The sequence below is a fragment of the Pogona vitticeps genome, chromosome 11 (assembly GCF_051106095.1).
Source record: "Pogona vitticeps strain Pit_001003342236 chromosome 11, PviZW2.1, whole genome shotgun sequence".
Classification (NCBI taxonomy): Eukaryota; Metazoa; Chordata; class Lepidosauria; order Squamata; family Agamidae; genus Pogona; species Pogona vitticeps.
The window spans coordinates 1,884,678-1,908,699 of NC_135793.1; the positions used below are offsets into that span (position 1 = coordinate 1,884,678).

Consider the following 24,022-nt stretch of genomic DNA (forward strand, 5'->3'; position numbering starts at 1 on the left):
CAGACACACATGTGTACAGCGCTTGCTGCAAGGCACGGTTGCGTCTCATGCCTGCTTCCAGAAAGTCCAGGCTCTGATTCGTCAGAGGAGGATTGGGGAAGGATGACAGTTCATCACTAGCCCGTCTGGGTCGCCTTTGATATCTTGGGGGAAATGGCGTGTGAACACGTGCAGCCCAAGGGGAGACGAGACGTCGTCCGTGGGAAAGCTTGCTCTCTTGGGGGGGGGGCTGAGAGGCGACTCCCTGACTTCAGAGGCCCCGCCTCTCTCCCGCTCGCGTGGCTTTCCATGCACTGATGCCCCTCTTCTTGCGGGTGGAGGAAACTCGTCCACCCCATCCTCTGCGTCCTCCAAAAATAATGAGCTGCACAATAAACACAGTCGTGGTTCCCTGGCTTCACCGGCCTTCCCGAGGGCTGCATGACCGCCGTGGTGGCCTCGACCGAGGGGTCGGTGGGTGGGCAGAAGAGGAACGGCGAGTCCAGGCAGCGGAGGGTTAACGAGCACCCTCCTTCAGCTCAGGAGGGCAACCACGTTTGGGAATCCAGGTGCGGGTGAGCAGGGGCAGACAGGAGAAGGTCTTGCGATTTCACTCCACTTATGTTTCTTCAGGATGATGGCCAAAGAAGCGGGCTTTGTTGGTGGACACCAGAGCTTCGTTATTTGATTAAAGGGCCTAATGAGGACTCCCCCCCCCCCGCCTATCTCTTTGCATCCAATTTTCATTTTCATGCACATTAAAAACAAATTGATGAATGCCTTTATTTCATTCAAGGAAGCCAAACATTGCGAGGGTCTTGTACGCCCATCTCATTTGCAGCCATTCTCGTGTGCCTGCCTGATGTGTTTCCACGGGCGAATGGCAGGATTTGGGGGGAGGGGAGACCTTCTGTATCTATTTCAGTTCAATTTGTGTCATCAAAGGAGTATGCATGGTGGTGCCCTGGCCACCACCAAAACTGATCACTAGACGGGCACTCCATGAATCCTAGACTCATAGAGCTAGAAGGGGCCTCGAAGGCCATGGAGTCCGACTCCCCTGCTCAAGACAGGAATCCAAAGCAAAGCAAATCTGACAGGTGGGTGTCCTCTCAGAAACCCCTCTGTCTTTTTGGACCACGCAGAGGGTGGCTGGGCTAGAAATCTCCATCAAGGCTGCATCCAGGTTGGACGTCTTCTCACCCCGACCAGTTCCTGTCTGATATTGGCTCGGTCAGGACGGCTGCATGCTTCCCAGCTGAAAGCTGTGCCCAGCCATCGGCGTCCAGCAGCTTCGTGGGTGTTCGAAACTGCAAGCTGGTGGTGTTCATCCCTAGTTTGCACCGCAAAGTGTTCTTTCTGCACTTATCTTCCCCTGGGTGCGTGCAAATCTGCCAACACTGGCAAAATCTCCTCCACCACCTCTACGTACTGTACGCTTTGCTCTCAGAAGGGTCATGAGTGCAGGCGAATCTCTGTGACATGCAGGTCACGGAGCAGGCCCCCGTGTTGCTAAATTTTTAATTGCTTAACATCTGGATGCCTGGGCAAACCAAGTTGAACTATGTGACTCAGTAAGAATCCGAATTGTTGTTTCTATCATTCTTGTAGGGATTTTTGTACAAATTTGGGGGGGGGGGCATTTTGGCAGGTTTTTTAAAATGAGGAACATGTGGGAGTGTTTAAACTCCTGACCCTTTTTATCTGGAATGCCCATTTAATATTTCAGCGAGGTTATTATTGTGAGAAGTTGTCTGGTGGCTTAAGAGTGATGTTTTGAACAGTTCGTTCAGGAAAATATTACTTCTTTCTGAACCTAAAGCAAACCTTGTACAGAGGTGACATTATCCAAGGCACTGCCGTGGAAAAAAGAGCTCTCTGTGGCAATCGCCACCCCCAGATGTGGGCCACATGGATCAGTGCTACCATATTATTACACGCTTTCTCCCTGCCTGTGGATCCCGGGAATGTGGAAGGGGTGTCTGCACACAAAATTCACCAAGAGACCATTCCCTTGGTTTGGTTTTTTTTTCCCCTTCAGCAGGAAACAAATTAGTATGCATGCTTGTTCTTGAAATTAGAGTTACAAATTGATTTAAATCAATTATTTAGATTTTTTTTCCTAAGATGTTTTTTATCTCTCTCTTTTTCTTCTTTTCTTTCTTTTCCCCTTGTTGATTTAAATCAAGTTTTTGGTCTGCTGATTTAAAATTGCTGTGATGTAAAACAATACATACACCCTGAGGCTTTCATGGCAATTTAACATGTATTTAAAATGGGGTCCCTCCATGGATCTAGACAGTTTGACAGTTTCAGACAGGCGGGGTTGTGCAGGTTCTGTCTTTTAAACCATTTGCTCAGATTTTAAAGGTTATACTTTAGAAGATCACAGAGCTACAGGGCACAGCCATGTCTTTTTTTATTTTTATTTTTGCAAACACAAAACATGGAAAGCCCCTTAATTTTCTCTATTTTTGGTTGAGCAGCCCTATGTAAATTCTTGCTTCCATTCTCTTTTTTTTTTCAAGTTAGGAGGCGTGGGTTTAAATTTGAGCTCACTGGTGCGTCGTAATAGGTGAGCAGATCTTCCAGGTATTCTATACCTCTCCTTCAGCGACTCACCCATAAAAGAGGAGTGAGAAATTGAGCACTGGGGGAAAATGCGTCTGATGTTTAGATGCATCCTGTGAACTGGAAAAGAAGTTCCATATATTTCTTACACCCATCTTTTCACCAGGAAACAGAATCTAGTACCCGGTATGAACAGAATTTAGGAGGCAGAATATGGCACCTGGCGCAGTGGGTTAGTACCACCAGAAACCGACCTTCGGGGCTGATTTGATTTTAAGTCAAAAAGCGAAAACTGGGTCTGGTTGCGCAACCCTGCGGTTGGGTTGTAGAGATCCCAACGTTGTTCCCAGACATGCTGTCATTTCCAAGGATGACCACCAAAAACATCTTCCAGGCAGGGACTTTGCCTGGGTGTTGGGACCTTTTCCTGGGGTATTCTTCATCTCTTCTTTGACTTAACTGTTCTCTACTCCCGTGCGATGGTCCAGGCAGTGACTTGGAAAGGTTCGGCTTGTTACAGTTAGCACCCACGGTTTGAAAAAAAAAAATCATACAATTTTTTTTTTTAATGTGAGCTTTCATGCATCAAGTCCACTTCCTCAGACATATTCGCGGACTTGACTCACAAAAACTCGTATTCAACTATAAGGTTCTACGATATTTTTGTCCCCTGTGGGTTTTGGGGAAGGGTACGTTGTTGTTATGTTTTGTTTTTCTGTCTGATATGCTTGTAAGGACTTTGAGCTAGCTGCCGCCTGGGATTGCCACCTCCATGGGGGGAACCCATGCCCTGTGCCTTCCCACCCATCACTAATGGGAAATGGATAAACATTGCCCAAATAAGCATCCCTTTAATTTGGGAAATGTACCTGCAGCCAAGTGTGAAGCCCATGATGTATAGGTGCTTGGCAGTTTTGTGGTCCTTGTCACACGAGTCTGAACACCCAAATGTCCCCTGTTTCCATTCAGTTGTGTGTACAGTGAAGAGGAGAACGGGTCTTTATTGACCCATCTTTTAGTAGCTGGGCACTGCCTCCATACCCTAGGCAAGCCTGCACATGCCAACAATTGAGTTGGCAGAGGACGTGATGATGCCTTGACTTGGCCTCCTTTCTGTCTCTGAGCAGGCCTTTTCCGTAGCTAAGTGTGGTGCTCAGCACAGAGGGTGACAGGTGTGTTTCACGTCCTTCCGAATTCCGGTGGCAAATGGCTTCAAGGGTAGGTATTCTTGTCTTGTGCCAAGCCACGCAACAGGTGCGTGACTGCAGAGGCCTCCGCTGACCTTCTCAGCTTGTGGCCATTTGCCGCTGGCATTTACAGTCAGTGGAGTTACACTAGGAGGCATAAATAACAGGATTCGGGCCCGTGTGACCTTGTGGTGTGTTTGTCTAGCAAAGAAGTCTGCCTTGTTCACAGTTACACATTGCACTCTCTACATTGTCTCCTCTCTCACCTTGCAAAGCATGTGAATCTTCAAAGTTTGCATGGAGCTCGAGAGAGCACAGAGTTGAATCCTGAAAGAGCAGAAGCCTGGGGGTTTTTTTATGTCCATGCTTTGACCCAGCGTAGACAAAAATCAATGATTTTTTTACAAATCAAATTTCTTTAAATCAAGATTTAAATCAAAAGCAGTGATTTTCAAATTTAAATAATCCAAAAATCCAGTGCCTAAAATTTAAATCGTAATTTAAAGCACTCTGGTTTAAATCGAATTTGCCCTGCTTGGGAGCAAAGTTAATTGCTTGGTTGTGTCGTTCCGCTGTGACTCTCTTGGAGAGGTGAATCTCTTGGATTCACCTGGGCCATTGAAGTTCATGGGCGCCTCAAAGCCAGCGTGCCACTGTATCCACCGATTCAATCTCCTCTTGATGTTTTTCTCCTTCTTCTCCTTTTTGACAGGTCCCCTGTATTCCCAGCACAGTTCTTAGAAGTGACAGAGACCAGCACCAGAAAAAACAAATATCCCAAAGTGAGCCGATGGAGATTCATCTTTTGAGGCATGGTGGCTCGGTAAGTCCGCGTGTAGTTCACACAGCCTGGGTGGTTTGCATTTCCTATGGATCCCATCACGTTCAGACGGTACACCTTCCGCACAGCAGTTTGATTCCCCCCCTTTTTTTGGCAGGGAACTACAATTCCCCTAATCCCACAGCCAGCCAGTGATGGTACTTGTAGTCAAAACAAAAGCATACACACACTGATATGCAGCTTTGCTCTATGTTTTCTTCGTCTTCCTTTGTGCGTGGGACTTTCAGGAAAGGATGTGGTGAAGGACGCTGTTCGGAAAGGCAGGAAATTTATTCCCCATGGAATGAAAACGTGGTTTTTCAAATTTATCTCCCAAGTGGCTCCCAATAAATACGTAAACCACAAACCCCTCGTTCAAGGAGAAACCAGTGATATTTTTGTTCCGACAGGTTTTCAGTGTTTAATTTCAACATGGCTGGTTGGCTCTACCAGTATATTTCTTTAAATTTGTTTCTAAAATACATTTCAAATTTTTGATCTGTTTTTATAGAGTGATTTTAATATTCCCACGATGAATCGTTTTTAAAACGCTTCTGGTTCCTGTCTTAACAATCTGTGGGCTGCTTCAAGCCCCATTGCCTGGGGAAAGGTGGTATACGAGAAGTGCAGTAAACCAGTAAATAAGTGGGAACCAGTATGATGAGGTGACGCAAGAGAGGGTTTATTTATTTAAAATATTTTTACGCCGCCTTTCTCTTTAAAAATGACCCAAGGCAGCTTACATCATTAAAAGACAATGTTTAAAAGCTTAAAAACGCAAGTACAGTGGTGCCTCGCTTAACGAGTGCACCGTATAGCGATGTTTCCGTATAGCGATCCCTTTTTCGGGATCGCTATACGGAAACATCCCCGATCGTCGCAATGGGGAAAACCCGCATTGCGAAGATCGGGTATTGCGGCGGCCATTTTGGAGCCGCCGAACAGCTGTTCGGCGGTTCCAAAATGGCCGCCGGAAGCCCGGAAATAGCTGCCAGCAGCCGTTTTCGCGCCCTGCCCTCGCTTAGCGAAGGCACGAAAATGGCTGCCGGCACTTGGAATCCTCGCTGAACAGGTAAGTAACAAAGGTATTGGAGCGCATTAAACGAAGTTTAATGCGTTTCAATACATTTCCCCTACCCATTTAGCAACGATTTCGCATAGCGAGGGTTAATCCGGAATGGATTAACCTCGCTATGCGGGGCACCACTGTATACAAATATTAAAGAATAATTAAACAAATACAGAGGTACCTCGGTTTACGAACACCTCTGTTAACGTAATTTTTGGTTTACGAATGAAAATCCATTGAAAATAATGCCTCGGTTTAAGAGTTACTTTCGCAATACGAAGCACGTTTCCCTAGGATGCCTTGCACCTAAGAGGTTTATAGCGCCCCCGCCCCCTGTGCATGCATTCCCATGGGAAACCACGTTTCAGTTTGCAATTTTTTTGCAATACATAACATCCCGGAGAGCGCATTAAATTTATAAACGAGGTTACCACTGTATTATATTAAAAATGGTGAATAAAATCAATGCCAAAAAGACATTTAAAAGCAACAAAATGCAACCATCTGTTTAAAAAGACAGCCAATCACTCAGGGAAAGCTTGCCTGACGAGAAAGGTCTTTGCCTGCTTGTGGAAGGACAGCAAAAACGGGGCCAGCCTGGCCTCCAGTGGGAGGGAGTTCCAGAGTCTCTGGGAGCAAACACAGAGAAGGTCCTGACCTGCTTTTCTCCATTGAGCAGAATGATCACCTTAAACACATCACTCATTCTCCTGACCCAGCTAACAGAAGCCCCTGGGGATATCTCTCAAGCCAGTATAAATCATGCTGTGGTGCAAGGCCTTTGAACCCGGAACACCAGTCTCAGCAGCGAAGGGTGTCTGGGGCCTGTCACAATCTCTCGGCAGGATCTCCCTCACAGGGTTGTCAGGAAGATCAAATGAGGGAGGGGGAGAGAGAAAACCATATTTCTATAGGCTGCCTTGGGCAGTGCGTAGGTGGGGTGTGTCTGTGCCAAGGTACAAATAGCCTCTGATTCTCTGCGCCCTCTCTGAGCCGCTTGGTCTGCCTCGTGAAGGGAAGGCGCTTTGGGAAGCCGACTAGAACATCCACCACCGTGCTGTGTGTGTTCGGCAGTCTTCGGCAGGAGTTCCTGGGAGGAAGGAGATAATTTGGTTAAGGAGGTCTTGGGGGGGGGGGGTTGAATCTGCTTCTTGTAATTTTGTCCAACCCTCTTCTGATCCTGAGCTGCACATTCATCCTTTGGCTGGCTGAGCTTTCTGCTCTTGTCCCTCTTTTGCAGTTACAACACCAGGCAGTCTTGTGTGTGTGTGTCTAATGAAAAGGAAATTCTCTCTCTCTCTCTCTCTCTCATATCTGACCTTGGCATGCCTGGGAGCCATCATGCGCTGAAAGACGAGAGCCGGGAAGAATTACACTGTTTGTGCTTTATCTCTGGGGCATTGATACCTGCAGTTCCTGGGCCGTGATAATTAAATCGGAGAATCTCGGTCGTTTCAAGTGAATTGCAGCCACTTCATTCTGTTCCTATAAGCAGCATTTTATTATTCTGTGCGTAATAGAAAATGTGTGTTTAGCAAAGAACTCGGGTTGATCTCAAGGTAAACTAGGGTCTCTGGTATGCTCTAAGATGGACGTGTATTCATTCCTTCATTTATTTATTTGGTTTGTTCCTTTGTTGAATGAGGTTCACTTGAGCTGAGTCTGGGCCCAACCACTGGACACACACACACACACACACACACACACACACACACACACACACACACACACACACACACACACACACACACACACACACACACACACACACACACACACACACACACACACACACACACACACACACACACACACACACACACACACACAGCCTGAAAGAACCCAACCTTTCCCTACATACGACTTTTCCGTTTTCAAGCTGGTCCCGCCTCATGTGGCTTTTCAAGCTCGAAATTGGAAGGCCCGCCCTGTTGTCTCAAGCCATTTTTTTGAAGTACACGGAGAGGATAAAAACCGATCTGCTGGTGTGCCCGAACACACCTCATGAGGTTTAGGAGAACGGTAGTGACAGAGATGCTAGGCGAGAGGATTGAGTCCCACCTACTGTTGTGGCTATGAGACCCCTCCCAAAGTGGGTGTCTTTTCTGAAAAGAAGCAAATTAAAGCAAAGTGTGCTGCTAACATGCTGCCCCATATCACTTAAAGCACTCTCTGGGTAGTTTTCAACATAATTATGCAAGGAACAATTTGCCCCCCTGTTGAGCAGGGTACTTGGTTTACCAACCTTGGAAGGGTGGAAGTCTGAGTCAACCTCGAACCCACATCCTGAGCCCGTTGGGATCAAACTCAAGTCATGGGCGGAGTGTTGACTGCAGTACTGCACTTTAGCCACTGTGCCGTGAGGCAAAGAAATGATTTGTTGAAGCAAAGAGCTGTTATCTCAAACTCCTCTCTGTAACTGTAGAGCTAATAATGTCACATTTTTGGACAGAGGCCTCTCAAGGATTTCAGGGTCAAAAAAAGAGGAAAGGAATACATCTTCACATAATGTATAATTTCATTTATGAAACCCATTGCTGATAGTTGTTGGCCACCAGCTGAGATGAGAAAATTACATGGGAGGGCCTAAGCCACTCAGTGGTTAGGGGCTCCAGTCGCTCAATGGAGCCGCAGTGTTCCAACACAGCATGATAGGGAATAAAGATGTAAGTCTCTACATGTCTAGTTCTTGCACGCAAGAATGAGGAATCGTCACATTATTTTCCTCACCTGCAAGGACACCAAAAATAGCCTCAGTAGAGTTCATCCACTGCTGAGATTGTTGCTTTCTACAAAACTTACCATGTGTTTGCTTCTGTGCGCACACCCACCCACCCAAATCTGTGGTGTTATTTTTCCTAAATCACACAATGTGTGCAATTGGGAGAATTCTGTAAGTTATACAAATTTCTCAAGATTTTGCTGCTTTGCATAATAATTTAAATCACTAAATCGGTTGTTCTAATCTTTCTTAACTATCAGCCAGTCTTTCTGTGCTCTCTCTCTCTCTCTCTCTCTCTCTCTCTGTGTGTGTGTGTTTGTGTGTGTGTGTGTGTGTTTTGCCTCTCAAAGCAAGGGTACCCTAGAACATTTTGTGCAAAATACAGAGACTTGGGTTTGCTGTGCTTTCCAGTTGGAGGGGCACAATTTTGCATCGAGACTGCACAAATCAGGGAGAACAGGGACTTCTGCCAGTAGACTTTCTGTTCTTATTGTCGTATTCCGCTTTGGAGACTGAACCAACAGAAAAGCACGGGGCCTCTCTTTATGTCCCATGTCCCCTTACAGAAAGTTCCCTGGTTGAAGCTGTTCTTTGGTTTTCTTTTCCTCCCTATTCATGCTTTTTTCCTTCAGAAAGTCTTCACATGTTCTTTACATTCCCTTTCTTGTAGAAGAATGCCAGTGGTTTTCTTCAAGGGTAGCATTAAAGGTTTTTCTCTGGGAGGCACTGATATTCTCCAGAGAGGAAGGAAATGGAGTTTATACAGGAAAAGCTCTATAAAGTGCCTTAAATGGATAACTCCTTGCACAATACTGGAACGACTTGATTAAAATTTCTGGGTGAACTGCGAGGAGGAGGGGTAAAAACCAAGGGCAGATGTTTTGAAATGAAAAGACCTTTAAATGAAAACCTGAAAACTAGTTCACTACTTAAGTTCATTCTTCACATTGAATAAGGGACTTGCTGAATTCTTGCTTGCTGGTGTGGCCAAACGCATCCTTGCAAACAAAAGGTTGGTTGATCAGTGAGCCACAAACCAGAGATAGAATGTGCAGTTTGTTGCTGGCTTGTAAAACCTGGTTTGCTTGAACCATGTTTATTTGTTCACTGTATTGTGAACCAGATGTTTGTGCATATCTCTTTTAAGATGTTGAGCTAAAGGCAGTTGTTGAGAATCCCTGTTCTAAGTAGAGTAATCCACATGACATTAACCATGTTGTACTTAAGTGTTGACGTAATGAGGCCCATTCATGGAGTTGATTTAGCTTACCTGAGACTGTACATTGGATTCATCCTTATTTTACCCTCCACCTTTACTAACCTCTCTTCAACTGCAACACAGGATCATATCTTAACTTTTAAAAAAAAATCTAAGAGAGTGTCCCTTCCCAGCTTTTTACTTGTTCCTAGGGACTATGTTACAAATAATTAAATCATCCTCTGTACTGCCCGTTTTACTCGCTTCGCTTTCTCTATTTTAAAGACGAGTCAGAGTTTCCAAAACTGGGAACGAAATTGATTAAAACAGCTCAGACCCAGACGCACCAATGAACTAGCAAACAGAACTGACATCACAAAGAGCAACAGGGACAAAAACAAGGTTTTTCCACTGAAAAAAAGAATAAAACTGAAAGAGGATTTTGTTGGTGTCCACTCACACACAAGAGTCTCGTCGGGAAGGTCTTAGCTGTGTAAAAGTCCAACTTTCAAGGTCTGGAGCAGGATACTAATTCATATGCATTGTGTCAGGGATCTGTTTAGCTGTTTTGCAGATTAATAACATATATGTGCAAGAGTGGACATCACTGAGAACATTTCCCCACCCCCACCACAGTGCAGTTAAAAGAACAAGTAGTTGTGGCATGTTTCAGCACCACTGGGTAGCTTTCCATTCAAAGTTGCTCAGGTGGCTACAGGTCGTCCTTGTGGAACTAACCTCCATCCTTAAAATTGCTTGCACTGTGTCTCAGTCAAATCCTAGAATCGTGGAGTCGGAAGGGGCCTATCGAAGGCCATCAGGTCCAACCCTTCCTGCTCAAGGCCGGAATCCAAATCCAAGCAGATTTGACCGGGGGGGGGTGGTCTTTCTCTTGAATGCTGCCAGTGATGGAGCACTCAGTACCATTCAAGGCCATTGGTTCCACTTAAAGATAAGCATTAAGTATTTCATGGACTTTCACCCCAATAATTTGGCAGACTAAACAAAGGAGGTCACCTTGGTTGGAATGTAGTCTTTCCACGAGGCTTTTGCAAGTCTCATGGACTCTTCGGATTCCTGTTGTCGGGCTGGGCCCATTTCTCCCTGCGGATCAGGGATGTTCAGAGATTTCTGGTCCCCATACCTCGTGCTGCCACGGGGCTTTCGCTCCATAATTTTCCCTGCCAAATTAAGGGGTGGGAAGTCCATTAAGCATGGAAGTCCCATCTCCTGTCTTGATGTCTCCCCAAACTTTGTGGACAATGGCACTGGGGGAAAACCTCATAGAACAATGGATTTTTCTAGTGGTGCTATTTATAGAAAAGAGGAGATTAACACCTCGCCCAATTCACCGGCTTGTAAAACTATTTATAGACACTCAGTGCGTTCTCCTGGTTTTCATTAATCTGAAAACTTTGATTAAAGCAGTTATTGGTAAGGATTGGAGTATCTGTTACAAAGGCCAGTAGCAATTACACTGCTGGAATGTATTTAGATTTCATTTTCTTTCTGAGAAACTCCCGGAGGAACGACCGTGAGGCGTTAAGCCGTGAAGATACGGGCGGAGGAAGTATGTTAAAAGCAATTAGTGGAAATTTAGCAAAGTAGATTGGAGAGGGGAAAAAAAAACACCAACAGGTTTTCATTCCTCCAGAATGTCAGGCTTTGAACGATAATAATTCATGAGTTGTATTCTTGGTGGGCGTTTCAGGTGATGCAGATGAGAGCAGGGTAAGGCGAGAAGAATTTGCTTCTGAGTTTTGGAGTGCGTGCTCCATACAGGTGTGGTGGTAGGTGGCATTCCCAGCCTGGACACAATGAATGCTTGTAAAGGTTCTTGTTCCTCAGTTGGGGGGGGGGGGGGAGAAAAAAAAAAGCAGAACTGAACAACAGAAAGACCAGCCCCGTCTTCATCATTAGCAGCTTTGGCAATAAAAAGGTGGGTGGGTTTTGTGCCTGTATTTTTGCACAGGAACCAGAGAAGAGCACTCAGCTTACATGACTTGCCGTTGAGTCGTACTTAAGTTGCACCAGTGACTCAATTCAGTGTGTGTGTGTGTTTGTTTGTTTTTTGTTTTGTTTGTTTGGCAATGACTCCGACTCAAACTCATGACTCAGACTCATTTTTCCAAGTCGCATTTTCGAGGCCTTTTTTCTTTTAATGAAAGACACTGTAAACGCAGAAGAAGCTTGATGACGCTCACCTGGAAACACGGGAGAGGCAGGTGGCAAAGGGCAGATGGAACCAAAAGTGGGTGGTTTGCAAGCCACTGATCTCCACAAACACACATGGAGAACCCACCCAGCCCTCCATTTTTGCTGGGGGGGGGGAAAGGAAAGCTTGTTTTTAATAAGGACTCAGTCTTGGGACTCGGGGCCCAAATACCTGCCAACATACCTGATAGTAATCCATATTTTCTGTTTAAAATCTTGTAAGTTTTGCCTAACACAAGGCTTTTTCAATGCAAAATACAAGACTTTTTCTTTTAGTGTGCAAAAAAAAAGGGTGTGCAGAAAAGCGCTGCAAGAAGGAGTCAAAAACTCCGATAAACTTGCACAGCAGGCAGAAAACTTTTTGAAATGTTTCATTCACCCCTGCGAGAGTAAAGTACAATGAGATTTACATGCCCCCTAATCATCAGCCCGTGAAGAACCGAAACCGTTGGACCATCTCAGGAAAATGGGTCTCGCCATGACCATCAAACTAATTTATAAATTGCACAGTTGTATACGGGATGGTGGTGGTGATAAAGACAGCGACGATGAACGCTGGCAGAGTGCTTTTACTTTGTTTCTTTCTTCTTCATTTTAATTCCCCCCCTCCTTTATTAAAATGTGTGTTGGGGGGAAATGGGCAGATTGGCCTGCTGGAGAAAGCCAGCTGAACGGCTGGTGCAGTTCTAGGGGAGTTGGCTGGGAGAAAGTGCAGGTTGTATGAAATTGTGTGCATGCGTGTTTCTATGCGCTTTGTGGGGAGAGTCGAGTATGAATAATAATAAAAGAAAGCCCTCTTCTGAAAAGGAAGCAGAATTTTCTCCATTCCTTTGCTTTCTTCCGGCTGAAATTCAGGTTGCACCCTTCTTAGTTAGCGACAACTTGTGTTTCCTAACTTTCTGTGAGGGGTCATGCAAACTGGAATTTATAACTAATCAACTAATTAATTTAAAGTGATAACAACAACAACATTAATGTGCCATCAAGTCAATCCAGGGCTTCCCAGGTAGAGTGTAAGAGGTGCTTTACCCTTCCCTTCCTCTAGAGGAAACCTTGGGACAATGCAGCTTGCCCAAGGCCACCCCAGGCTGGCTGTTCTCCCAGGAGACTCAATGAGGAAACGAATTCCCAACCAACCACTGAGCTAGACAGCCAGCTAAAGTATTCATAAAGGCTAGTCAAGCCTTCTTGGAGAGAAATATAGGACTATTGTTTTTAAAAACACTTTTCTTCTACCATGGAAGCCAGGATTCGTGGAGTACAATTAGCACATTTCCACACAGCTTCTACCGGATGGTAGCCTCCTTTATACACTTCCTTGCATTTCTTTTTTCAGTGTTTTTCACTGCTGAAATAATGGCTCCCTTATCTGCTTCATCTGTCGTTCTGTGAGTAGGCAGGAATGTTGATGGCATCACCTGATAGCGTTCCTGTTAAAGTCGGAAGGTTTATCTAAAGTGGAAAGGAAGCACAATCAGAGACCCACAGACGGTGATCTTTAATTAGGTAGGAATGGAATTAGAAAATTATGAAACTCTAAATTTTTTTTAAAAAGCATTATAGGGCAGGATATGAGAAGTCGAAATAAAATAAAATAAAGTGGAATAAATATGACTAAATTCCACTAGCCTGGAGGCCTGTAAATATTTATTTGTTTGTTTGTTTACTTGATTTATATCCTGCCTGGGGCCCATGGCTGCTCGGAGCATGATTTAAGCAACAGGAACAAATAAAAGTGTGTGTAATATTTAAAAAAAGACTAAAGGGGAGATAAAACACATCAGTAGAAAGAATAAGTTAGTTATTGCCAGAGTACTAGTAGCAATGTTGATAAATGAAGTTCGAGGTCAAGAAAGGCTTTAGATTAGTTACCATATGACAGTATTGTCAGCATACAGTGGAGAGGTAAAAAAAAAAAAAACCCTCCCAATCAATCACCAGTGATCAAGGATGATGGGAGTTGTACTTAAACACCACATCATCATCTTAGAACTGCAGAGCTGAAAGGGATCCGATGGATCATGTGCGAGAAAACACATTTCATTTTCCACTGAAACCTTCAAAAATGTTTTTTTGCCTATCAAAACCTGTTCTCTATATATATCTTAAAAGCCGAAGTGAATTGCTTTTCCACCTCTGATTCAGACAAAAAGCCCATTACGTGGCAAGACTACGCAGCCGCTTTATATTCGTGGATGCCGTTGCTTCTGCCTGGAAAACAATGTTTGAATTATTTGCCAGAAAGTACTTAGGGAGGTGTAAGCTGAAGGCTGAGCTGTAAAATCAGCCCCATTTTCTGCAGGGAGCAAGTTAAGGTGTGGGAGAAAACAAAGAGCCATCTCTTTAGATGAGCACCAGTTCCTTGCGTTGGCATTGCCGGGTGGGCACTGGGCCCCTCAACATGGAAGCTGGCACTGCTCAATTGTGGTGACCCCCCCCCCCCCCCCAAGAAGAGTATCCTGTTTTTGAGCTGTAGAATCGAGTGTTTGCATTGAGCAGGTTTAAGAGAGGTCTTTTCAAAATTCATGCCAGCGATAAATCTTTGATTATATGGAGGAGGAATGTCTAAGATCATTGGGCATCAAAAAGCACGTTGCTGCTAGTGGAGAAATATTCCCCTCCCCCTATAATTTACCTGGAGTAAAAGCAAAGATTCATGTCTTCGTCCATTGTTCTCCTAGCTGCGTATTAACGTGAAACAGCCTTTCTCCCTAAAAAGCGTCCGTTATGTGTGTCATGGGCTTTTATGTAAAGGTGTCAGGTATCTCCGAAGCGAAATTCAAGGAGTGCCGGAGGCAGAACTAAACAAAAGGGATAGACACCAGAAAAAAAAATGGTAAATCGGTTGGAAATTGAAGGCTAATAGACAATGGGAGAAAGTTATTTACTTATTCTTTTTGCGCAAGGAAATGTATTGTGTATTTTACAGAAACCTTTGAAGAAGTTTTGTCTAAAAACCTGTTCCAAACAGAATTAGTCATTTTGCAACCAAGAAAGAACAGTCAATAAAACGGCAACCAACAACAAAGCTATGTTGACTGGCAGCCTTAATCGCTCTTAAATAAATCTTGCCATTTAATGATGCCCATTTTGTGGTCACTTCAAGCCACAAAGTGATAAACAAAGGACCATCCTGGCTCAGGCCAAGCAGAAAAAGTATTTCACCCCTCCACGCTTTTAACTATAGTGTTACAGTACATTTTAAGCCATGATCCTTGTTGTTGTTTAGTCATTAAGTCGTGTCCGGCTCTTCGTGACCCCATATGGACCAGAGCACGCCAGGCCCTCCTGTCTTCCACTGTCTCCCGGAGTTGGGTCAAAATCATTCTGGTAGCTTCGGTGACCCTGTCCAACCATCTCATCCTCTGTCGTCCCCTTCTCCTCCTGCCTTCACCCTTTCCCAACATCAGGGTCTTTTCCAGGGAGTCTTCTCTTCTCATGAGATGGCCAAAGGATTGGAGCCTCAGCTTCAGGATCTGTCCTTCCAGTGAGCACTCAGGGTGGATTCCCTTCAGAATGGATAGGTTTGTTCTCTTTGCAGTCCAGGGGACATGATCCTACTCTTTGCTAAAATTAGGCTGGCACTGCCATCTAACCGAAAGGTGCGTGGAAATGCCGATCCAAACAGCACAACGCAGATGAGCTGTGACTCATCGAGGTTGTGTCTGCTTGATGAAGGATGCCAGAGGAGGGAGAAGGAAAACTTGTCCTAGTATCAATCCCACAGCTTGTATTTTATGCTCTTCGTGTTCTGGGAGACGAGAGGAGGTTGGTGCGTTACTCAGGGTGCAATACTTTGGAATCCAGAGAAGGAGAATTATCATTGTCGTCATCTTAAAACTTCAGAGCTGGAAAGGGAGATCCAGTGGATCCTGGAGTCCAGCCCCTGCCAAGGAGGCACCCTGGGGGGAATTGAACTCCCCACCTCTGGCTGCCCAGCCAGAGACCTCAACCCCTGAGCTCTCCAGCCGTTCTCAGAGGGAGGGATAAAGAGGGATGGATGCAAAAGCAAGGGCAGGACTGGGGAAAATTTGATGTGAAGAGCATCATGGGCAGCTGCAAATTGCCAAAGGAAAGAAGATGGAGGCCTTTGGTTGCATAAAATTCCCTGGCGTACGGCATGGCATTTGTATGGTATTGTGGAGAGACTTAGGAGGTTCTTACAACCAAGGCCAAATGGGAAAGTTAATAGAACCTTCCATATGAGCCTACCCGGCAGTTAAGATCTGGCCAGGGGGCCCTTTTGAAAGAGCCATCCCTCAAAGAGGTAAGAGGGACGGCTTGTAGACAAAGGGCCTTTTCGGCAGCTGCCCCCAGACTATGGAACACCCTCCCGACTGAGATTCGTCTGCCGCCGACGCTGATGACATTTCGGCGCCAGGTCAAAACCTTCCTGTTCCAGAAGGCTTTTAATTGAAATAATATCAACTGTGGGTCCTGATGGCAATTTTTAGAGTATCTATTCTAATTGTATTTTAATTGTTTTATCTTTTTAACTGTATTTTTATTGTATTTTAATTGTTGTAAGCCACGCAGAGACCTTTGGGTAGAGTGGGCGGCATATAAGTTAATCAATCAATCAATCAATCAATCAATACAGTGGTGCCTCGCATAGCGATCATTCCGTTGAGCGACGAAATCGCTTAGCAATGGAGTTTTTCCGATCACTTTGCAATGGTCCCTATGGGGTTTTTTTCACTTTGCGATGATCGCGGGGAAGTGATCATGGCAAAGCAACCCTTTTTTAACAGCTGATTGGCGGTTTCAAAATGGCCGCCGGGAAAACAAAATGGCCGCCCGCTGTTTTTCCTTGCTTAAGAGGCAGTGAAAATGGCGGTGCTATGGAGGATTTTCGCTTAAAGGTGAGGTTTTAAGCCCATAGGAACGCATTAATTGCGTTTTAATGCGTTTCTATGGGCTTTTTAATTTCGCTTAGCAATGTTTTCGCTTAGCAACATTTTTTCCGGAATGGATTAATGTTGCTAAGCAAGGCACCATTGTAACTGCCAACCAACACGTCAACACTAGCCCAACTGACGTTGATGTAAATGCATTGTATGTATTTCTGAGTTCTGCGACAAAGAAATGAATTAAATCTTTGATGCTAATTCTTAGAGACTCATGCGCGGCCATTTTCTTGCCTGTCTTAGGGCCCCCTGCTATTATAGAGAAGGGAATGAGTTGATACAGCCAGCGCATGAACACATGGTTGATTATTTCATGAGCAAGCATTTACAAGTCTTGTGTTTACTCATTTCTGCTCTTCCTCTCATGACTGGCAGCCCCATGCCACATACTCTGCCTTGAGGGTCATTTATACCCTGAAGTTCTGTAATCCTTTGTACAATTTCGCAGTGAGCATAAGAGTAAAACTGTTGTCTAAACACAAATAGATAAAATGGAAGGTGGAAATACGTAACATGGGAGTTAGGATTTAAGTATTTACACATAGAGAATAATTTACTCTCAGCTCAGTCTTGTGCCTCATATTACTTTTTATTGATCCAAAGTCACTTTCTATTGCATTTGAGGAAGGCTTGCATCCCAGGACATTGAAGATGTGACAGCTTCGACACTGCTAAGTACAAGGTCTTTGATGGAAAGGGCCAACTGGGCGTCTTTGGGGAAAATAGCATTATACACACAGTTTCTAACAAGAATTGATCCCAATAATCAAAGTTAGGGAAGAAGGCTAAGCCCATCCCCGCTTTTCCCCAGTTTTGCTGGCTTTGCGAAACTCTCTCTGAAAATATATGCTTTTCCAGTTCAGCAGTGTAGGGTCCATTTCTTGTCTTTAAGGCAGAATTAATGGCTTGATGGCGATGTGGTAATGGAGAAATGATGTGAATTTTGTATAATGGAGTTAATGAGTCCTAGCTTTTGTGCCTCACAGAAAATCCCCATACTGTGCCATATGCACTAGGCCATGTTTAGTTTTTATCTGCATTAATCTTCAAGAGATGCCATAACCTTTCTGAGACATTTAGGATAAATGGTTCCAAATTTGGAATGGTGCCTTACAGCGAAACCCAGATGTTCAGCATAATAACAAGAGAGCTTGTTCCTTGAAGGAATTCATTTGTATGTTATGACTAAACCTCAGGATTTCCTGGGTTTCAATTATATTTTGCATGCAGGGTATGGTGTTTGTAGCTGCTTCTTGTGCTTCTTTGAAAAAAAAAAGTCAGGAACCAATTTACTAAAATACTATTAAAATAAGGCTCACCTTTTCCTGTTGCTCCCTCCCCACTCCCTGAAATTTCAACAAAGGTGTGATTGTACTTGCATGTGTCAGACAAATGGCTCCCAAATACAGCTTTTAAAAAACACAGCTAGAAATGCATGGCACACAGAGGGAGCGTTTTCAGCTTTGGTATATTTTATTCCACAATGAAACTACATATTCTTATTGCCTATCCAAATCTTTACTTTGTCTCCTTGTGGCATGAAGATAAGATATAGTACTAAAATGCAATCTATGTACACATATGATGTTTTGCTTTTTCAGTTGGCTTCTTCGCTATTAATAGTGCAATTTAATACTCATTATTGTAGTCATTTTGATCTCTCTCTTTCCCTCTCTCTGTTGCTTTTACAGCTGTGAATAGAGATGGGCACGGATTTAAAAAAAATGAACCACTAAATTCCTTCAAAAATAACTAAATTTGTCAATTTGTATTCGTACAAATCAATGCCTCTGACGAATATGAATCAGTAAACTTTTAGTGGTTTTTGATTTGTCTGTCTGTTTGGGTATGAAATTCCCCTCCCCAGGTACTTAAAGGCACCAAATTCACAGGGGAGCTTCCTTTAACTGTCCTCTACAATCCCTCCAGGTTTGGTGGATTGGGGGGGGTATTTGTGGGTGCATAACTTGGATGTCCGAAACCGAAACTTCACTAAACTTGCAGGACTTGTAGAGGAGGGTCAGGGGAAGCTTCGTTGTGAATTTGTTGTCTCTAGGTGCCTGGGGGCTGTTTTACAGGGCTTTCAAGTCAATTGACAAATTTATTTCATCAGTTAATCAGAAAAAAAAAATCATAAATTTGTAATTCATGATTCATTAAAACGAATCACAATTTTTCTGATTCGTGCCTATCTCTAATTGTGGGTAAGTACAGGTCCCTCTTTTTCACATCTCTGAAACCATGGGGCAAAATAGAAGCTAAAGAATGTATGGAGGCAAACCCTCTGCTTGCTTATAATGCATGTATTTTATTTGTTATATGGATGGATAGCTCAGTGGTTTAGGTATCTGGCTGTGAGGCCAGAGGTTGGGAGTTTGATTCCCCTACTGGGCCTCCTGCGAATAAAGCCAGTCTATGTAGCCTTGGGTCCCAGGACACCTTCAGAAGAAGGGAATGGGAAGTGACCTCTGAGTATCCTCTACCTGGAAAACCCTGAAAAGGGTCATCATCATAGGTCAGAACTGACTTGACGGCACATGATGATGACCCTCCTTTTCAGAGGCATGCCCTTACCAGGTGGCCTGCAAAGAATAATGGAGATGCAGTAATCAGGTGAACATATAAAAGTATGGTCAAAATTAAAGGATTAGGGTAAATTCAGCATTACTGAGAACCAAATCATGTATTATCTGTCTACTCCGTTTGAACAGCTCTTGAACCCTCATCTAAGGGAGGCTCTTTGTTGCCTTTTCGCTGGCTGGGATATACTTTTTTTAAAAATGGCAGGATATACTTTAAAAAAACAGACAGTCCTTTGTCATTTCAGCTGAGCTCCTGTCGGTTCAGGTCTGCTCCTTTCTCGGGAGGTGGTGTGCCTTTAATTCCTCTTAAGTGGTTTGTTTTTGTGTCTTAATTTATACGTTGTTGAGCATAATGCCGTTTTCTGCCTTGAGTGCCGTTTCCAGTAGAAAGGCCGGATATACATTTCGCAAATTAATAAATTGCCAACTGGAGTGGGGAGATAGATGGTCAGTTGTTTTCAGCCAACAGATTCCCCTTTCAGGACATCAATGAGTTCTTGTTGACTGTATTATTCATGCAGCTCGGCTAACTTGCGATGCTTTCACGTGGAGCGTGAAAGAATAGGAGGGGCATCAAAGCCAAGGGATGTGTGTGTGTGTGTGTCACAGAATGAGCTAAAGAGTGGGTTGTGGACTCGGTTGTATGAGAGATTCAGTGCCCCAGCCCTGTGAGGATACACACAATTTACTCAATGTTTTATTCCAATACGCCTTAGTCATACATCATTCCTCCAGCTGAGCCTTTAGAAGCTGTGCAATGTGTCGTGGTGTGGTGTTGAATTTTAACAGCACTGGAGTGTTGAATAAGGGAAGCTAAAGTGCTAGGAGCTGAATGGAGAAATACGCATAACTAGAGAGTACAATAGAGAGCAAGCACAGATTTGCAGAGCTGGCGTAGAATTTTAGATATTGCCCAGTCAATATGAATACCCAGATGTGGATGATGGAAAATATTTCAGTTTCAGTATTCTTCTTGTTGTTGTTCCTTCCTACTGGAAAGAGGATATTGTGGTGTCCTGACTTCAGTTGCGGCAGCTGTAAATAATGATGTTACTCTTGTGCCCAGAACAATCCTCAGGGTTTCACCAACATCACCAGCCAATATATCATTCTCTTTCCCTAAATTTATTTGATCTAGAATGATGGGCTGCAGCAATCAGGAATTTTTGTTTCCTATTCCGTGACTGATGGGTTCTGTGTTTCTGCCTTTTGAGTGCTCTATGACCTCTTGGCCTTTAGCCATTGGTTTCGGTCTTTCCTAGACTCCCCGAATCCCTGACATACGTATGGCCGTGGGCCCCAGAAGCATTGGGGCTACACAGGAGAGCAGCCTTTTCCCACCTGCCTCCAACGCTTGTCCCTACTAGCTGTCGCCCTTCCCCTCCCTCTCTGGTGAGAAAAAGGGAGACCTCAAAGGTTGGGGCTGGAGATGGAAGGGAGGAGACCTTGGTTGGCTTGCCCTGCATCCTTGACACACAGATGCCTCCCAACGTGAGCAGGAGGGTGTACAAACAGGCACACCTTGGAAGTTTGGAGGACCCTCTGCCCATGGCTAGTGGTGGCTGGTGTGTTTAATTGAGCTTTCCCCATCTTCCACAATGAGCAAAAACCTGGGAGGGCCAGTGAGATCAAAATGAAGTGTAAGTGGATTTTGTGGAGTGTTTGGTCTTTTTGGACGTGCCCCATATGCTGGCTTCGGGCTGGACTTCGGAGTCATGGAAATTGGCTGCATCAGGGGCGGTGGTGGCCATCAACCACTTGGGCGTTCATTCAGCAGCCACCAGTGCTTTGGAAACAATGGCAGCTGCTGTGTGTGCAAAGCCACTGGGAGTGGCCTCACGGGGGACCTGGGTAGGGTTCTTCAGCCCATGAGATAACTCTGGATGTGTCAAATAACAAAAGTAACAAAAAGATGGCACAGTCATGCAGAGCAATACACCGCAGCTCTGTGGCTGTGTGTTCTTATAATCTGGAGCGCTGGAATGAAAAAGCGTTTTGCTGTCATTATTAATTAACACACTCAATAAGGAGAAACAGTGTTAGCAAAGTGACATTCGCGGGGTTGACTTGGAGAGATGTTGTGGTGGAAATCGCAGATGCTTCTTGATATTGTGCTCATTAAGGCATTAAGAGGAAGAAATTCCGTTAACTCGTGAGCTCCAAAGCCAGTCTATCTTGCTTAGTTAACTGTGTAGTGCACGATTGTTCGCCTGTCATCTTCCTTGCTTCTCCATCTCACCGATGAAACCTCCTATGATTCATGTCTTCCACCAGTTTTGGGGTTCCAGCACCTTCAAGTAGATCCTCCAGAAACATGGCCAGGATTGAGGTGTCACCTCTGTCTGAATCCTCGTGAACTTGGTGCAAAGTGGATTTTTGTATATCTGAATGGCTTGCTGTGTTAACTCTGGGCTTCTCTGTATGCAACAAAAGAGCCGTTCCTCCATTGCTTACCGGGATTTGCATCAAAATGTCCTGTCGCAAAGTCCTTTTAAAGAGAAGCACTTCTCTTTAAGAGATCTCAAAGAAAACATGGAAGGGGGCTACTTTTCTGCTGGATGTTCTTTTCCAGATTACTGTTTTTGTTTGAATGCTAACTGAAAGCTTCTGACCAGGAGACTCTTGATGGACATTGATTTCAGATGGGAAGCAACATGTACAAAACTGCCCCGGTGGAACAAGATAAGCTGTGCTTTCGGGACGAATGAAAAAGTGTGGAAGACCATGGAGCAAAACTCACAGTACTAAGGAGACGTCACCTGGATGGTGGTGGTGGTGGTGGTGGTGGTAGACACCGATTGCATCACTGAAGAACCCAGAACTTTCAGGGGAACAAATCATCATCTTAGAACTGCAACGCTGGAAGGGTCCCATATGGATATTCCATTCAGTAGAACTCAGTGTTGTCGCCCAGCGGGTACATTTCTATCTCACCAAATAAATATTCCATCATGAATATGACTGTGAAACCCATCATCTGGATAATCCAGGTGGTCACTACACAATACAAATGTAGAAGACGATGACACCTTTATTAATAATAAATAATAACGGTGTGCCATCTAGTCAATTCCGATGTAATGGCAGCCGTTTTCAGGGGTTTCCTGGAAGTCAGTACTGAGGGGTGGCTCACCCTTCCCTTCTTCTGGAGGCACCCTAAGACTGCGCAGCTTGCCCAAGGCCACCTAGGTTGGCTGTACTCCCAGAAAGGGCCAGTGAGAAATCCAACTCCCAAACTCTGGCTCTGCAGCCAGGCAGCTACACCACAGATCTATCCCGCCAGCTGTGACCCATTTATAAGACAACTAAAAATCAAGCCATTAATGCAAGCTTTCACAGAATAAAAATCCACTTCTTCGGGCATCACCATAATCTGGAGAAAATGATTGACCAGCTGTCGTGTGACCAAATGCACAACCCAGGCACACCCTGGGTGGCCACTAACTGCAGCAAACCTTCCCCAAACACCCATAGGATTCTGGGCATACTTTACCATAGCCAGATGAAATTGGGTGGTGGTGGTGGTGGGGAAAGAACTGGTAAAAGCCCCCATGCCCCCATTTCAGTGAGATGGCAAGGTTATATCATTTATCTGCAATTTAAGGAAGGGATGGGGAATGACTCTATTAGCACCCCCTCCCCCATTTCATACAATGAGCTTCAACTAATTAAAGCAGCTCTGGCTTCAGGGGAAGATCAGATCGGGAGTGCTCCATGACTCACTTTATTAAAATTTCACCATGCGTTAATATAAGATTATAGAAGTCTCCTACCGTGCGCTGGGCTTTTCCTTGCAGTCAAAACTCCTCCATAGCTAACGATTGCTTTTAATTGTGTTTCTTTTGCCAGGCTGGTCTGTCTCAGAACTCATTTTTGGCAGCTGATCTACTAAAATCAGAATGCTAGAGAGATAAATGAGCATGGCCCTCATTTCAGAGCCATAAATTTGCTGCACGAGATGGAGAGGATGGTTACAGTGGGGGAGGGGGGGTTTCTTGGGTTTGATGAGCACCAGGCATCACTCTAAAAAGGGAGAACATTATACAAACACCCCTGGTCTTTTCATTCTGTGACCCAAGTCTGGATGTTCATCCTCTCTAGAGCAGACCCATGGAATCCACGGAATCTGCATAAAGGGTTGATGTACCACATTTTCACAGATCCAACAGGCTCACTCTCTTTGAGGATTAATGACTGGATTTCGGCTTGCCTGTTCAGGACCTGGAAAGGCCGCCTTACCCATTGGGGAGGAACAGAGATTCTTGCCGTTATGTCTTTCAAGAGGAATGCACCCAAGGGCTTGCCGCTTAGCCGCACTCGCTGTACATACCCGGAGTATTGCCCTTCCCTGAGCCACAGAGTAGCACTCCCTACTGGAACAGCCCTTGTGGGCTCAACTCTCCCCGGATCCTAACGAAGAACAGAAGAAGAGCCACATTGGATGAGACCAAAGGCTCAACCAGTCCCGTATTCAGTTCATCAAGTGGCCAACAAGTCAACTTAGGGATGCTCACCAGTAGGATGTGAGTACAATGGCCTTCTCTGACATTCCCCAGCAATTGATAGACAGACTCCATCGGTGATACAGGACATGTGGCACACAACCATCCTGTCCGGTAACCCTCCGTGGCCCTAAACTCTGTGAATTTATCCACTCCTCCAGCCTCCAGGCTGGGCGTTACTACTTGCCCCTTCCTTCCTTCCTCTAGGTCACTGGTTCCCAACCTTGGGTAATCCAGAAGTTTTTGGACAAACGCCCAGAAGCCTTCGCCA

The 24,022-nt window shown here is 44.8% G+C and overlaps 1 protein-coding gene across 1 annotated transcript in view; it reads left to right on the forward strand.

Annotated features, from left to right (window-relative positions):
* Positions 1-4,420: 4,420 nt before the first annotated feature.
* The window catches only part of NEXMIF (neurite extension and migration factor), an 82,724-nt gene continuing 63,122 nt past the window's right edge, over positions 4,421-24,022 (forward strand). Inside the window, exon 1 of the mRNA XM_078380676.1 lies at positions 4,421-4,560. The gene's annotated coding sequence lies outside the window, so the exon portion shown is untranslated. The remainder of the gene's footprint in view (positions 4,561-24,022) is intronic.